The following is a 12,420-nucleotide window of genomic DNA, read 5'->3' on the forward strand; positions in this document are numbered from 1 at the left end:
AGACATAGTGAGAGTGTGAGATTTGTCCGGATTGAAAGACATGTTCCACGTGTTGGACCAGTTTGTGATTTCTGCAGTGATTTCTGCAGATATCCAGATCTGCAGTGAGCGAAGAAGCTGCTGCTTGCCGGTCTGAGGGATGACAGACGGTACGGCAGAGGGTGGAGTCGTCGGCAAAGAGAAATAGAGGATTTTCCAGAGAGTCGGAGAGATCATTGATGAAAACCAGAAAAAGAACAGGGCCCAGAACGCTACCTTGAGGAACTCCAGCCTGCACAGGAAGAGGGGATGAAAGAAGAGGGGATGAAAGGAATTTGCTTGTCCAACCAATTGCAGTAGTGTTGGCGTGTGTTTTTAAAAATGTGGTTTCTAACCAATCATTTTGCTCAACATGACTACAGGTCTCGAGGACCTCTCCCTCATGGGACAAGGAGAAGAGGAAGAAGGGGCTTGTATTTCTGGCAGCTTGCCATTTTACACGCTCCCTTTACTTCTTGCCTGGCTGTTTGCCATTTTACACCCTGGTTTTACTTCTTGTAAAACTCGCTGCAAACGGAGAACCAACCAGCACCAGTTCCTCAGGTGCCAGCACACACATCACCTACAACCCCTCACTTGCAACAACCACCAGCTCCAGCAACTGTTCCTCAGGTGCAGGCACATGTGTCACCTACCCCTCACTTGTAACAACCACCAGCACCAGCAGCTGTTTTTAGGTGCAGAAGGTCAGGAAAATGCTGTCTGGCCATAATATCCATTGGCCAGCTCTTTTTTTTTGTACAGATTATTTTTTGGAACTTCAAACTCATCAATGATCTCTCCAACTCTCTGAAAAATCCTCTTTATCTCTTTGCTGATGACTTCACCGTCTGCCATCCCTCAGACTGGCAAGCAGCAGCTTCTTCACTCACTGCAGATCTGGGTAAAATCACAAACTGGTCCAACATGTGGAACATGTCTTTCAATCCGGACAAATCTCACACTCTCACTATGTCTCTCCGAAAGGATCATTTGGAACCCCCCGCCCCCATCCACTTTCTCAACAATCCTCTGGAAGAAGTCCTTTCTTTCAAGCTTCTTGGTCTCACGATCTGCCACAATCTTTCCTGGGAAAGCCACATTTCCAACCTGGCCTCCAAAGCCAGTCGCCGACTGAAAATCCTCCATCGTGCAAAGTCCTTCCTCGGCCCACCTGAGCTCCTGACCACATACAAAGCTTTCGTCCGCAGCCTGATGGAGTACTGCTCTCCTCTCTGAGCTGGTGCTCCTGCCTCCCACCTTTCTCGGCTTCATGCTGTGGATACCAAGGCATTTCGGATCATTGGCATCTCCCGCGATGAAGCTGTCTTTAAGTCTCTTACTCTCTCACCGCAGGCAGGACGGTGGCCTTTCTGTCTTCTACAGTCTCCTCTCCGGACTCGCCCCCCCTGCTGTGTCTGCGATTTGTCCCCACCATATTTCCGCAGGGTGCTCAAGGTCCGCCAACAACCCCTTTCTGGTAAAACTACCAAAATCACGAATCGCTGCTCACCTTCACTCTTTCATTCCTCTTTTTTTCCCGCCTTTGGAATAAACTTCCTCACTCTATTCTTTCCCATTCTTCCCTCCAGGCCTTCAAAACAGCTGTTCACCACCACCTCTTATCATCCCCCATCCAAATCCTTGATCTTTTATACCCCCGATAATCCACCCCAAACCCACCTCCTTCAAATTCCCTGCTTTCCTTCCTCAAACTCCCTGTAATCTTGCATACCCCGTGTTCCTCGCCCCATCCCTCTCCCTACCACAGATCTCCTTATGACTCTGTTCCCCACTGTTTTGTCCTTCCCACTCGTGCCCCTCTTGTCTCATGCCCCCCTTGCTGTGCGTTGTGTGTTCGCTCTCATACGAGCCTCGACAAGGTACACAAAAAAACCCAAAAACTTTGGGATTGTTCATTCAGGTGCACTCCAATTTTCTTGTTGTTTTAAACTCCAATTTGTGCACTTTTCTGATCAATCACTTTCTTCCTATGTTGAGAAATTCTGGTTACGAGCGATCTAGGAGGGGGCGAGTTGTGGTGTACTTTTACATCGTGAACTTTGTTCCATTTTCCTGTCCAACCAATTGTTGTAAGCGTGTTTTTTTAAAATCTGGTTTCTCACCAATCATTTTCCGCAACATGACTATGGGCCTCGAGGACCTCGTGGGACGAGGAGAGGAAGAAAGGGTTTTTACTTCTGGCAGCTCGCCATTTTACACCCTCATTTTACTTCTTGCCAAGCCGCTCACCATTTTACACCCTCATTGTTCTCCTTACCTGGCAGCTCGCCATTTTACACCCTCATTTTACTTCTTGCCTCGCCGCTCACCATTTTACACCCTCATCGTTCTCCTTACCCGGCAGCCTGCCATTTTACACCCTCATTTTACTTCTTGTCTAGCCACTCACCATTTTACACCCTCATCGTTCTCCTTTCCCGGCAGCCTGCCATTTTACACCCTCATTTTACTTCTTGTCTAGCCACTCACCATTTTACACCCTCATTGTTCTCCTTACCCGGAAGCTCGCCATTTTACACCCTCATTTTACTTCTTGTCTAGCCACTCACCATTTTACACCCTCATTGTTCTCCTTACCTGGCAGCTCGCCATTTTACACCCTCATTTTACTTCTTGTCTAGCCACTCACCATTTTACACCCTCATTGTTCTCCTTACCCGGCAGCTCGCCATTTTACACCCTCATTTTACTTCTTGTCTAGCCGCTCATCATTTTATACCCTCAATGTTCTCCTTACCCGGCAGCTCGCCATTTTACACCCTCATTTTACTTCTTGCCTCGCCGCTCACCATTTTACACCCTCATCGTTCTCCTTACCCGGCAGCCTGCCATTTTACACCCTCATTTTACTTCTTGCCTCGCCGCTCACCATTTTACACCCTCATCGTTCTCCTTACCCGGCAGCTCGCCATTTTACACCCTCATTTTACTTCTTGTCTAGCCGCTCATCATTTTATACCCTCAATGTTCTCCTTACCCGGAAGCTCGCCATTTTACACCCTCATTTTACTTCTTGTCTAGCCACTCACCATTTTACACCCTCATTGTTCTCCTTACCCGGAAGCTCGCCATTTTACACCCTCATTTTACTTCTTGTCGAGCCACTCACCATTTTACACCCTCATCGTTCTCCTTACCCGGAAGCTCGCCATTTTACACCCTCATTTTACTTCTTGTCTAGCCACTCACCATTTTACACCCTCATCGTTCTCCTTACCCGGAAGCTCGCCATTTTACACCCTCATTTTACTTCTTGCCTCGCCGCTCACCATTTTACACCCTCATCGTTCTCCTTACCCGGCAGCTCGCCATTTTACACCCTCATTTTACTTCTTGTCGAGCCACTCACCATTTTACACCCTCATCGTTCTCCTTACCCGGAAGCTCGCCATTTTACACCCTCATTTTACTTCTTGTCTAGCCGCTCATCATTTTATACCCTCAATGTTCTCCTTACCTGGCAGCTCGCCATTTTACACCCTCATTTTACTTCTTGTCTAGCCGCTCATCATTTTATACCCTCAATGTTCTCCTTACCCGGCAGCTCGCCATTTTACACCCTCATTTTACTTCTTGCTTCGCCGCTCACCATTTTACACCCTCATCGTTCTCCTTACCCGGCAGCTCGCCATTTTACACCCTCATTTTACTTCTTGCCAAGCCACTCACCATTTTACACCCTCATCGTTCTCCTTACCCGGCAGCTCGCCATTTTACACCCTCATTTTACTTCTTGTCGAGCCACTCACCATTTTACACCCTCATTGTTCTCCTAACCCGGCAGCTCGCCATTTTACACCCTCATTTTACTTCTTGCCGAGCCACTCACCATTTTACACCCTCATCGTTCTCCTTACCCGGCAGCTCGCCATTTTACACCCTCATTTTACTTCTTGTCTTGCCGCTCACCATTTTACACCGTCATTGTTCTCCTTACCCGGCAGCTCGCCATTTTACACCCTCATTTTACTTCTTGTCGAGCCACTCACCATTTTACACCCTCATTGTTCTCCTTACCCGGCAGCTCGCCATTTTACACCCTCATTTTACTTCTTGCCAAGCCACTCACCATTTTACACCCTCATCGTTCTCCTTACCCGGCAGATCGCCATTTTACACCCTCATTTTACTTCTTGTCTTGCCGCTCACCATTTTACACCGTCATTGTTCTCCTTACCTGGCAGCTCGCCATTTTACACCCTCATTTTACTTCTTGTCGAGCCACTCACCATTTTACACCCTCATCGTTCTCCTTACCCGGCAGCTCGCCATTTTACACCCTCATTTTACTTCTTGTCGAGCCACTCACCATTTTACACCCTCATTGTTCTCCTTACCCGGCAGCTCGCCATTTTACACCCTCATTTTACTTCTTGCCAAGCCGCTCACCATTTTACACCCTCATCGTTCTCCTTACCTGGCAGCTCGCCATTTTACACCCTCATTTTACTTCTTGTCGAGCCACTCACCATTTTACACCCTCATCGTTCTCCTTACGCGGAAGCTCGCCATTTTACACCCTCATTTTACTTCTTGCCTCGCCGCTCACCATTTTACACCCTCATCGTTCTCCTTAGCCGGCAGCTCGCCATTTTACACCCTCATTTTACTTCTTGTCTTGCCGCTCACCATTTTACACCATCATTGTTCTCCTTACCTGGCAGCTCGCCATTTTACACCCTCATTTTACTTCTTGCCTCGCCGCTCACCATTTTACACCCTCATCGTTCTCCTTACCCGGCAGCCTGCCATTTTACACCCTCATTTTACTTCTTCTCGAGCCACTCACCATTTTACACCCTCATTGTTCTCCTTTCCCGGCAGCTCGCCATTTTACACCCTCATTTTACTTCTTGTCGAGCCACTCACCATTTTACACCCTCATCGTTCTCCTTACCCGGAAGCTCGCCATTTTACACCCTCATTTTACTTCTTGCCTCGCCGCTCACCATTTTACACCCTCATCGTTCTCCTTACCCGGCAGCTCGCCATTTTACACCCTCATTTTACTTCTTGTCGAGCCACTCACCATTTTACACCCTCATCGTTCTCCTTACCCGGCAGCTCGCCATTTTACACCCTCATTTTACTTCTTGTCTAGCCGCTCATCATTTTATACCCTCAATGTTCTCCTTACCCGGCAGCTCGCCATTTTACACCCTCATTTTACTTCTTGCCTCGCCGCTCACCATTTTACACCCTCATCGTTCTCCTTACCCGGCAGCCTGCCATTTTACACCCTCATTTTACTTCTTGTCGAGCCACTCGCCATTTTACACCCTCATTTTACTTCTTGCCTCGCCACTCACCATTTTACACCCTCATTGTTCTCCTTACCCGGCAGCTCGCCATTTTACACCCTCATTTTACTTCTTGTCGAGCCACTCACCATTTTACACCCTCATCGTTCTCCTTACACGGCAGCTCGCCATTTTACACCCTCATTTTACTTCTTGTCTTGCCGCTCACCATTTTACACCGTCATTGTTCTCCTTACCTGGCAGCTCGCCATTTTACACCCTCATTTTACTTCTTGTCGAGCCACTCACCATTTTACACCCTCATTGTTCTCCTTTCCCGGCAGCTCGCCATTTTACACCCTCATTTTACTTCTTGTCGAGCCACTCACCATTTTACACCGTCATTGTTCTCCTTACCTGGCAGCTCGCCATTTTACACCCTCATTTTACTTCTTGTCGAGCCACTCACCATTTTACACCCTCATCGTTCTCCTTACCCGGCAGCTCGCCATTTTACACCCTCATTTTACTTCTTGTCGAGCCACTCACCATTTTACACCCTCATTGTTCTCCTTACCCGGCAGCTCGCCATTTTACACCCTCATTTTACTTCTTGCCAAGCCGCTCACCATTTTACACCCTCATCGTTCTCCTTACCTGGCAGCTCGCCATTTTACACCCTCATTTTACTTCTTGTCGAGCCACTCACCATTTTACACCCTCATCGTTCTCCTTACGCGGAAGCTCGCCATTTTACACCCTCATTTTACTTCTTGCCTCGCCGCTCACCATTTTACACCCTCATCGATCTCCTTACCCGGCAGCTCGCCATTTTACACCCTCATTTTACTTCTTGTCTTGCCGCTCACCATTTTACACCGTCATTGTTCTCCTTACCTGGCAGCTCGCCATTTTACACCCTCATTTTACTTCTTGCCTCGCCGCTCACCATTTTACACCCTCATCGTTCTCCTTACCCGGCAGCCTGCCATTTTACACCCTCATTTTACTTCTTCTCGAGCCACTCACCATTTTACACCCTCATTGTTCTCCTTTCCCGGCAGCTCGCCATTTTACACCCTCATTTTACTTCTTGTCGAGCCACTCACCATTTTACACCCTCATCGTTCTCCTTACCCGGAAGCTCGCCATTTTACACCCTCATTTTACTTCTTGCCTCGCCGCTCACCATTTTACACCCTCATCGTTCTCCTTACCCGGCAGCTCGCCATTTTACACCGTCATTGTTCTCCTTACCTGGCAGCTCGCCATTTTACACCCTCATTTTACTTCTTGCCTCGCCGCTCACCATTTTACACCCTCATCGTTCTCCTTACCCGGCAGCCTGCCATTTTACACCCTCATTTTACTTCTTCTCGAGCCACTCACCATTTTACACCCTCATTGTTCTCCTTTCCCGGCAGCTCGCCATTTTACACCCTCATTTTACTTCTTGTCGAGCCACTCACCATTTTACACCCTCATCGTTCTCCTTACCCGGAAGCTCGCCATTTTACACCCTCATTTTACTTCTTGTCTAGCCACTCACCATTTTACACCCTCATTGTTCTCCTTACCCGGAAGCTCGCCATTTTACACCCTCATTTTACTTCTTGTCGAGCCACTCACCATTTTACACCCTCATCGTTCTCCTTACCCGGAAGCTCGCCATTTTACACCCTCATTTTACTTCTTGTCTTGCCGCTCACCATTTTACACCGTCATTGTTCTCCTTACCTGGCAGCTCGCCATTTTACACCCTCATTTTACTTCTTGTCGAGCCACTCACCATTTTACACCCTCATCGTTCTCCTTACCCGGAAGCTCGCCATTTTACACCCTCATTTTACTTCTTGCCTCGCCGCTCACCATTTTACACCCTCATCGTTCTCCTTACCCGGCAGCTCGCCATTTTACACCCTCATTTTACTTCTTGTCTAGCCGCTCACCATTTTACACCCTCATCGTTCTCCTTACCCGGAAGCTCGCCATTTTACACCCTCATTTTACTTCTTGTCTAGCCGCTCACCATTTTACACCCTCATCGTTCTCCTTACCCGGCAGCTCGCCATTTTACCCACTCATTTTACTTCTTGTCTAGCCGCTCACCATTTTACACCCTCATCGTTCTCCTTACCCGGCAGCTCGCCATTTTACCCACTCATTTTACTTCTTGTCTAGCCGCTCATCATTTTATACCCTCAATGTTCTCCTTACCTGGCAGCTCGCCATTTTACACCCTCATTTTACTTCTTGCCTCGCCGCTCACCATTTTACACCCTCATCGTTCTCCTTACCCGGCAGCTCGCCATTTTACACCCTCATTTTACTTCTTGTCTAGCCACTCACCATTTTACACCCTCATCGTTCTCCTTACCCGGAAGCTCGCCATTTTACACCATCATGGAAATGATTCATGGACTTGAGTTTCATGGGAGTTAAACAGAAGTTCCCTGGAGTTCAGAGGAGTTTTCTGGAGTTCACTGGAGTTAAACCACATTCGCAGCACTATCTTCAGCGACACATTTCCTCTCTTGACGAATGAAGCCTCATACCACATGCCGTGATGCGGATTGCTTTCTCCAATGGGTTTTCACTACTTTATCATCGTACCCCTTTTGGGGAGCAGCTTATTCCCACGGGCATAGGACATTCATCGTATGTATGGGACTGCGTCATCGAGTGAATCATATTACTTTGTGGACACGACGCCGAATGAGTCCACTGGTGATATGCTGTCATCGTTTTTCTTGCTTCTTATTGAACTCATGACTGGATTCACACACATTCAAGCTTTAACAGCTTATGAGACACTGCTCAAACTGGACAAAGTGATCCAAATTTAGCGGTGAGTAGAAGTCGATCATGCCACTTTTATATATGTCCATTCTAGTGTGTGTTGTGTGTGTATAGATATCTTGTTACGGAAATGGCCCTTATTGGACGACTAAATATAGGATTAGCACAGATCCCCCATTAAATGCATGTATAGATAGGTTGCTTGGTAAAATGGACGTTATATGTGTGTCGGGAGGTGTAAGAGGCTGTATTACTGTTGTGCGGTGGTGGTGGAACGAGAGGTCCCTCTTCTTCTTCCCCATCCTGGACGAGGCCCCGCCCAGTCGGCTGAGAGGGTGTGGTCAAAAAGAGGAAGTGACGTGAAGGGGAGGAGTTAGTCGGTTTTCGCCGAGAGAGGGCGTGCTCGTGTGTCGAAGGAGCGAACGGGAGAGCAAGCAAAGACCTCGTGACCAACTTCAGTTTGGCAGTTTGGAAAACTGCAGTCTGTTGAGAGGGTGCTCATGTTTTCGAAGGAGTGAACGAAAAGAGACTGTGGTGAAACTGTGAGCGCCGTGGTGGCGCCGATCAGCTGTACACGGGACAGCTGTGTCTGTTTTTTTGTGAGGAACGAACCGAAAGAAAGGCAGGGAAGGCAACAGAGACACGACGAGTGTCGAGTCGCGATCTGCTGGATGAGCAGGGGCTTCGAAGCGAGCGAACGTAAGAGAGACTGCCTGCACGTCGAATCGGCGACCGACTCTAAGGAAAGAAAAGGTGATTCGACAGAGAGGGAAAACTGAGAGGACGGAGCTGGGAAGTCGGGCCTCCAGGCGGGAAGGCAGGAGAGGAGACGATGCAGCTTCTGACGGTCCCTGCTCACACCAACGGCTCGACACGTTTGCCGATCCGCTTGCCGGAGCTCGGCACCTTGAGTTGGGCCTTGTCTGGTGAACGGGCCAGGCCTGGATTTGTATCCTGGACCATGAGAGAGATCAGCTGGGGCCCATCGTCGACCTTACGCGGGGTCAGAGCGCGCGGAGACCGCGTGCGGTGCGAAGGGGGCAAAAGGAGGACGAGCTCCATTTCGCCACGCGACGCGTTCGAGCTGGAGCTCGAATCCATGGACATCCGCCAGTTGCGAGCAATATTCGTGCTCATGACACTGTCCTCTCGTCCATGAGACATCACCAAGTACTCTGTCTTGTCTTGCATGCATGCTGTCTGTCTATCTGTCTTTGTCTGCACGTGTTGTATAAGGCATATTTTGGTAGCGACCCCCTCGAAACTTGTAGTCGGTGGTTCCCTAGTTAAGAACGGGTTGAGGATTGTTAATAAAACATTGTGGTGAATTTTGCTTGTGTTGTGGTCCCCGATGTTCCCCAATAAATCTGGTTGGTTCGTATGAAGTTGCCGCGATAGATTAATTTGTGTCGAGTCGAGGAACAATCCGTTCAATTGGCATATAAAACCAAAATGGTTACAGACTGGCGGAAAACGCTCGGCATCTGACACAACCAGTCTGTAACCGAGGGTTCTATTTCCCCAACTGGCAAGGTTCAGGATTACGTTGGTATCGCGATTGAAGACGCGTGACCCGAGGCCTGTGCTGAGCCGGCCGGCGTTATAGATCCTGGAGACGGCCGGAGTAGGTTGAGAATCCCTCCGTCGCTGAATCCTTCAATATATATATATATATATATATACGAGGCGCCGCGAGGAGTGATGTGAGGGACACATCAGCCATTTTGGAGTTAATGCCATATAGCACTATTTTAACCCTTACCCTATCATCCGAGCCTATCATCATCATATCCTTAAAAAATGTCGCTTATATCACTCCTCATATATATATATAAATATATATATATATATATATATATATATATATATATATATATATATATATATATATATATATATATATATATATATATATATATATATATATATATATATATATTTCTCTTCTTCTTCTTCTTCTTCTTCTTCTTCTTCTTCTTCTTCTTCTTCTTCTTCTTCTTCTTCTTCTTCTTCTTCTTCTTCTTCTTCTTCTTCTTCTTCTTCTTCTTCTTCTTCTTCTTCTTCTTCTTCTTCTTCTTCTTCTTCTTCTTCTTCTTCTTCTTCTTCTTCTTCTTCTTCTTCTTCTTCTTCTTCTTCTTCTTCTTCTTCTTCTTCTTCTTCCTCCTCCCGTGAGGGGTCGCCACAGCGGATCAACCTTCTCCATTTCGCTCTCTCCTCCACATCTTCCATTGACACTTCAACCACCCGCATGTCCGCCCTCACGCATCCATGAACCTCTTCTTTGGCCTTCCTCTTCTCCTCCTGCCTGGCGGCTCCATCCTCGGCATCCTTTTCCCGATATACTTCACTTCTCTCCTGTGCACATGTCCAAACCATCTCAATCTCGCCTCTCTCACTTTGTCTCCAAACCGTCCTACCTGCGCTGTCCCTCTAATATACTCATTCCTTATCCTGTCCGTCCTCGTCACTCCCAACGAGAATCGCAGCATCTTTAACTCCGCCACCTCCAGCTCCGCTTCCTGTCTTTTTGTTAGCGCCCCCGCCTCCAAACCAGACAACATAGCTGGTCTCACTCCCGTCATATATATATATATATATATATATATATATATATATATATATATATATATATATATATATATATATATATATATATATATATATATATATATATATATATATATATATATATATATATATATATATACACAGACAGTACAAGTCAAAAGTTTGGCACACCTTCTCATTCAAGACTTTTTCTATATTTTTACTATTTTCTACATTGTAAAATAATAGTGAAGACATTGGAACTATGAAATAACACATGGAATTATGTCGTAACTAAAAAAGTGTAAAACAAATCAAAATGTATTTTATATTTTGGATTCTTCAAAGTAGCCACCCTTCGCCTTTATGATTCTTTGCACACTCTTGGCATTGTCTCAACTCGATTCATGAGGTAGTCACCTGGAATACTTTTCCATTTACAGGTGTGCCTTGTTCAAAGTTAATTTGTGGAATTTCTTTCCTTCCTAATGCATTTGAGCCAATCATTTGTGTTGTGACAATGTAGGGTTGGAATACAGTAAATTGCCCAATTTGGTAAAAGACCATTATTTTGTCTACTGTAGTAATGCTTGTAGTCGTCCACAACAACAACTCAACTAAGAAAAAGATAAATGACAGTCCATCATTACTTTAAGACATGAAGGTCAGTCAATCCGGAAAATTGACTGATCTTGGGGAATCGGAAAAAAAAATCAGTCATCACCACGGACGCCCACCATTGCCCTTTGGAGGTGGCGAGGAGCAATGTGCGCCAAGTACCATTGCATATATGCTTGGGACGTTCTGGAGTGGAGCTTGAAACGCAAGTGTCCGCTAGAATCTGTTCAACATCGTATGGATAGCTCTAGCACTTTGCTCAATTGTGCCCCCCATTTGGTGTCCAGCACATGTTCGTGGCTGGAGAGTGCCACCAGATACCTTCGCCCCATGTTAATCTTGGAGATGAGTCACATGGCGAGAGCAGAGTGAATGAGGCCATTTCCAGTGCCAAGTCCTCTCATGGGCGGGGCCAACACTTTGTGAAGCATCCTCGCACCAATGTGGGTGCTCGGAAACTCCTACCTTCTGTCTTGATCAGCCTTTGGGCTCCTCCCTCGCCAAACAACTATAAAACACCCTGAAAGGGGGAGGGAGGAGACAAACACTTTTGGCTTGGTCAGCGGTATGGGACGGAAGGCAGAGCTGAACAGGTGGATGGAGCTTGTGTAGCGGAGGGCTGGGTAGGCGAGCGATTCAGGCGCTGTGCTGAACGTATTCATTTGGGCCAAGCTGGAACACATTTACATGTACAGACTTCCTCACACATCATTGGGATCTTCTCACACACTGTCTCTTGTTTACTGTCTCGTCTGCTGTGGACGCAAAAGAGCAATCGGCGAGGGCAAGTCCCGAACAACTGCTCTTTTCAGAGCGACCCCACAAACATGCACCTATTTCCATTTTCTTCTCCCCACCTCCCTACTTTCCACCTGCACCTCATCGCACCCCTCATCACACCTCCTCCAACCACACGCCATTATACATCCTCAGTTTTCCTCTTCTCCTCCTCCTAAGCGACTGGTACAAAAGAGGTCGCAAACACCTCATCTTTCCTCATCTCTCTATGTTCTCTAACTTTCTTCAGGGTACGTTTCTGATGGCGCGTGTTTTGTATAGCACAAATTAATATTGTAGAAGTTCTTCATAATGGGGTAAATTCTGCACTGTCTTGTTTACTTTGTAAATATTTGCATTTCTCTTGCTTCATTTGTTATAAATAAACTTGCTTGTT

General features: G+C 46.9%; 1 protein-coding gene across 2 annotated transcripts in view; it reads left to right on the forward strand.

Moving 5' to 3' along the window:
- LOC147010807 (integrin alpha-M-like) overlaps positions 1-12,420 on the forward strand; it is a 174,630-nt gene that overhangs the window by 16,242 nt on the left and 145,968 nt on the right. The window lies entirely within an intron of this gene.

Source organism: Eptatretus burgeri, chromosome 16 (genome assembly GCF_056783735.1).
Source record: "Eptatretus burgeri isolate ZD-2024b chromosome 16, Ebu_testis_v1, whole genome shotgun sequence".
NCBI classification, from domain to species: domain Eukaryota; kingdom Metazoa; phylum Chordata; class Myxini; order Myxiniformes; family Myxinidae; genus Eptatretus; species Eptatretus burgeri.